Consider the following 6,000-nt stretch of genomic DNA (forward strand, 5'->3'; position numbering starts at 1 on the left):
TAGATCTAACTTATATGATCTAGGCTATGGTTTAGGGTTTAGAGGCTTAGTCCTTGTCTTACAAAGGGTTTTGTCATTGATCCTTGACGTCTTGGAGTGTTTCCTGTGCTTTTGAATTTTTGATCCCTTGAGTTCACTTTTATCGTTGACTATGGCTTTGATCGTTGACCGCTGACTTTTGACAATTTGACTTTTTCGCATTTTTCCACAATTATTCTGTGATGTAACTTTTAGGGTCCTTTTGTCTCCTTTTGGCTCTATAACATGCCTTTTGATGTATTAGTTATAGAATAGGGCTGTATCCAGAAAAAGCGATAAGAACATGAGTTTTCTACAATCAATCATTTAATCCGGTGTTTTGCATTCATTATAGTGAAAGCTCACACGTAGGTGCATTCAATCTTGTGTTTCGAATTCTTTCTAATGCAAGCTCGCTTGTAGGTACGTTCATTCAATCAATCGAGTGCTTTTCATTCATTATAATGCAATCTCACACGTAAGTGAATTCCATCAAGTGTTTTGCATACATTCAACCAATCAAGTGTTTTGCATTCATTCAAATGCAAACTCCCACATAGATGCATTTAGTCAAGAGTTTTGTATTCTTTTGGTGTTTAAAGTAGGGTATAGGGTTTCGAAGTTGTTCATCTTAGATCTAACTTATATGATCTAGGCTAGGGTTTATGGTTTAGAGACTTAGTCCTTGTCTTACAAAGGGTTTAGTCATTGATCCTTGAAGCCTTGGAGTGTTTCCTGTACTTTTGAGTTTTTGGGCCCTTGAGTTCACTTTTATCGTTGACTATGGCTTTGATCGTTGACAGTTTTACTTTTTGGCACTTTTTCCCAGTTGTTCCTCGATGTCCCTTTTAGGGTCCTTATGTTTCCTTTTGGCTCTATAACACGCCTTTTGAAGTATTAGTTCCAGAATAGAGATGTATCAGGAAAAAGCGATAAGAACATGAGTTTTCTACAATCAATCAACCAATCCGGTGTTTTGCATTCATTATAGTGCAAGCTCACACGTAGGTGCACTTAATCTTTTGTTTTGCATTCTTTCTAACGCAAGCTCGCTTGTAGGTACGTTCATTCAATCAGTCGAGTGTTTTTCATTCATTCTATTATTTTTTTTTATTAGCAAGCGAAGTTGTTATAGAGGTCCCCTACCCCTTTTCATTAATAATAAAAGTGAGCTAGTACATTATTGTCTTATATAAATCTTCCACATAAGTGTATTCCATCAAGTGTTTCGCATACATTCAATCAATCAAGTGTTTTGCATTCATTCAAATGCAAACTCCCACGTGGATGCATTTAGTCAAGTGTTTTGTATTCTGTCGGTGTATAAAGTGGAGTTATAGGGTTTTGAAGTTATTCATCATAGATCTAACTTATATCATATAGGCTAGGGTTTACGGTTTAGAGACTTCGTCCTTGTCTTACAAAGAGTTTAGTCAATGATCCTTGATGCCATGGAGTGTTTCCTGTGCTTTTTAGTTGTTGTGCCCTTGAGTTCACTTTTGTCGTTGACTATGGCTTTGATCGACTTTTGACAGTTTTACTTTTTGGTACTTTTTCCCAGTTGTTCCAAGATGTCCCTTTTAGGGTCGTTTTGTCTCATTTTAGCTCTATAACACGCCTTTTGATGTATTAGTTCCAGAATAGGGTTGTATCAGGAAAAACGATAAGAACATGAGTTTTCTACAATCAATCAATCAATCCGGTGTTTTGCATTTATTATATTGCAAGCTCAGACGTAGGTGCAATCAATCTAGTGTTTTTCATTCATTCTAATGCAAGCTCACACGTAAGTGTATTCCATCAATTGTTTCGCATACATTCAGTCAATCAAGTGCTTTGCATTCATCCTAATGCAAACTCCCACGTAGTTGCATTTAGTCAAGTATTTTGTATTCTGTCGGTGTATAAAGAGTGGTTATATGGTTTCGAAGTTGTTTATCTTAGATCTAACTTATATGATCTTGGCAAGGGTTTAGGGTTTAGAGGCTTAGTTCTTCTCTTACAAAGGGTTTAGTCATTGATCCTTAAAGCCTTGGAGTGTTTCTTGTGTTTTTGAGTTTTTGGGCCCTTGAGTTCACTTATATTGTTGACAATGGCTTTGATCGTTGACAATTGACTTTTGACTGTTTTACTTTTTGGCTTTAATGTTTAGTGGCTTAGTCCTTGTCTTAAAAAGTGTTTAGTCATTGATCCTTAAAGCCTTGGAGTGTTTCCTGTGTTTTTGAGTTTTTGGGCCCTTTAGTTCACTTATATCGTTGACAATGGCTTTGATCGTTGACAATTGACTTTTGACAGTTTTACTTTTTGGCACTTTTTCCCAATTGTTTTATGATCTCCCTTTTAGGGTCCTTTTGTCTCCTTTTGGCTCTATAACACGCCTTTTGATGTATTAGTTCCAAAATAGTGCTGTATCCGGAAAAAGTGATAAGAACATGAGTTTTCTACAGTCAATCAATTAATCTGGTGTGTTTGCATTCATTATAGTGCAAGCTCAAACGTAGGTGCATTCAATCTTGTGTTTTGCATTCTTTCCAACGCAAGCTCGCTTGTAGATGCGTTCATTCAATCAATCGAGTGTTTTTCATTCATTCTAATGCAAGCTCACACGTAAGTTTATTCCATCAAGTGTTTCGCATACATTCAGTCAATCAAGTGTTTTGCATTCATTCTAATGCAAACTCCCACGTAGATGCATTTAGTCAAGTGTTTGGTATTCTGTCGGTGTATAAAGTGGACTTATAGGGTTTTGAAGTTGTTCTTCGTAGATCTAACTTATATGATATAGGCTAGTGTTTAGGGTTTAGAGGCTTAGTCCTTGTCTTACAAAGGGTTTAGTCATTGATCTTTGATGCCTTTGAGTGTTTCCTGTGCTTTTTAGTTTTTGGGCCCTTGAGTTCACTTTTGTCGTTGACTATGGCTTTGATCGTTGACTTTTGACAGTTTTACATTTTGGCACTTTTTCCCAATTGTTTCATGATGTCCCTTTTAGGGTCCTTTTGTCTCCTTTTGGCTCTATAACACGCCTTTTGATGTATTAGTTCCAGAATAGGGCTGTATCCAGAAAAAGTGATAAGAATATGAGTTTTCTACAGTCAATCAATTAATCCGGTGTTTTGCATTCATTATAGTGCAAGCTCACATGTAGGTGCATTCAATCTTCTGTTTTGCATTCTTTCTAACACAAGCTCGCTTGTAGCCACGTTCATTCAATCAATCGAGTGTTTTTCATTCATTCTAATGCAAGCTCACACGTAAGTGTATTCTATCAAGTGTTTCGCATACATTCAGTCAACCAAGTGTTTTGCATTCATTCTAATGCAAACTCCCACATAGATGCATTTAGTAAAGTGTTTTGTATTCTGTCGGTGTATAAAGTGGAGTTATAGGGCTTTGAAGCTGTTCATCATAGATCTAACTTATATGATCTTGGCTAGGGTTTAGGGTTTAGTGGCTTACTACAAGAAACAGGGTCTTTGGCGACAAAAAAAATTGTCGCTGAAAATCGCATAAACGTCGCTAATACAAATTGGCGACGCTTTTTGGAGTGTCGAGTCAACGTCGCTAATGCTATAGTCGGCAATGATATGCAGCCACGCTATTTTAACGTCGCCAAATAGCCGATATTTATCGACGTTTATTACTGTCGCTATTTCTCTAATTTCGTCGCTAACTCATTTTGGTATTCTCAACAGTAACATCGCAAAAGATGAAATTTTGGCGACATTTTTAAAATTGTCGGTAATAAAGCATTACTAGCAACGTTTTTAACGTCAATAAAAGTCTGAAAATTTTGAAAATTTTAGCATTATTAGTGACGTTTTAATCATCGCTATAAGTCCAAAAAATTAAAAAAACAAATATCTTATTAGCGACGTTTTTATTGTCACTAAAGATATTAGTAATTTGAAACTTTGGTTATATAAGCGACGTTGTTATCATCATTAAAGATCTAAAATATTTGAATTTTGTGTATATTTAGTGACGTTTCTATCGTCGAAAAAGGTAAAACAAATTAAAAAAATTAGTGTTATAAGTGACGTTTTCATCGTAGCTATTGGTTAATTGTAATCATATTCCCACACTACATACGTCACAAAAGACTATTTTGATCACTCCCCTATTCAACAAATAAACACAACCAGAACATCAATTATCTTAAGCAACAAATTTTCAATAAATAAAAGTAAGTTAATTCACTCCATTAGAAACAAAAGAGAGTTGCATCATCCCCTTTCATAATTTTTATTTATGAACTCATCTTAAGAAAAGTATTAACTTAAACAAAAACATTTCTAAACATCCCTCAAGTAGCTTGAGAATGAACCATCTTCACAAAATAAAAAATGATAATAAATAACATTTAGATTCCTCTAGTGCCTCTTGCAATTCCAAAATGCCATTTCTTCACAAAAACTAATACCAAACCGATCCATTTTGGCATAAGATTATCTGCATACAAAGATATTATCTATTAGACCACAAAAAAAAAAAAATTGAAACAAAAAATATAATAGTTTCATCACGTCAAAATTAAAATCCAGTGAACTATTAACAATTATGTTAAGTTTAAATTGTATCCAATTAATTTATCCATTAGACCTCTACTAGCTAGTATTCATTGAGATAAATCTAAGAACTGAATTATATACAAAACAAGAATTTCATTAATATGAAGAGGCACAAAGGTACAAGGCTAGAGGAGTCTGCAGTACGAAGTTATATACCTCCTTAGCAAGGCACTAAGGAAAGCATAGACTCTAAAGACCATGAATATATAAGCCAAAATCCCATTTCCACTTCAAATAAGAATGTCTAATAATTCACAGCTCACATTCTAATGTCCAGCAGCCGCGGTGGCGGCAGCAGTGGTGGTGGCGGCAGCAGTGGCGGTGGCAGCAGTAGGGGTGGAAGAATTCAGTGAGGCAAGAGACAACATTGGCAGTACCAAAAGGCCACTGCCAAACACACAAACAACAACCTTGTGTATCCTATTCATGTGTTTATGTGGCTGCTGGGCTTCATCTACATCCATATAATTCTTCTCGCATTGATTCTCCAACTTTTGTAACTGAATTTGAAACAGCAGAAGGAACTGAATTTTGGCAAGGTATAGGTATAGGTAACTGAATTTTGGCAAGGTATGTGAAAGGTCTCCCTTATTGTACAACTTTTGTAACTGAATTTGAACCAGCAGAAGGAACAATGCAAGATGTCTCACCATTTCATGTATCTCACCCTCATATGACAAGCATTAGATGCGCTGAAAATTCCTTTAAAATCGACTCTTTATTGCATTTAGCAATTGAGGTGTTTCCCTGAAGAACCTCCGCCGAAGAAGCAACTCCTGTTGCATCAAGATACTTCAAACTCAAGGAACTTGATTCCGTATTACCCAAGTCAAGATCCTATTGATCTCCTCCAGTGGCCATTGCATCAACCTTAACAAGACCATCAGCTCTATCCAATGGGCTCGATTCAACTCACAACATCCACATTAGTAGCTGTTGGATATTCACTTGTAAATCTAGAGTTAGCTTCAATGGGATCATCAAGGCTCATATACACTGGCTCATCTTCATTCGAGCTAGACTCAACAGATAGGGATTTAACCTCAGTAGGCATAGTACTAAAGGAATCGGTTGACCCTTCCAAAGTAATAGATTCACTAGAAGACTCTGAATATGGCTGAGCTTCTTCGATAAAAAAACCCCCTTCGATCAATAGATTCACCAGAAGACTCTGTTTATGTGTACTCAACATAAACACATGAATAGGGTGACAAGTTCTATTGAAGATGACAAGTTATCTCCCCAAGTAGCATTGAGATGAATCCGCGGGTTTGGAACCTACCCAAGATCAGTCTAACTAAAGGTTCTGACTCAGACAATATGAAAAAAATAAAAAGCTCTACCCTCCCTCATAACAAAAGGATTACCCACCTATCATGCTAATCAACCACCAACAGAAAAACCCACCCCAACA

The sequence above is a fragment of the Coptis chinensis genome, chromosome 7 (assembly GCF_015680905.1).
Source record: "Coptis chinensis isolate HL-2020 chromosome 7, ASM1568090v1, whole genome shotgun sequence".
Classification (NCBI taxonomy): domain Eukaryota; kingdom Viridiplantae; phylum Streptophyta; class Magnoliopsida; order Ranunculales; family Ranunculaceae; genus Coptis; species Coptis chinensis.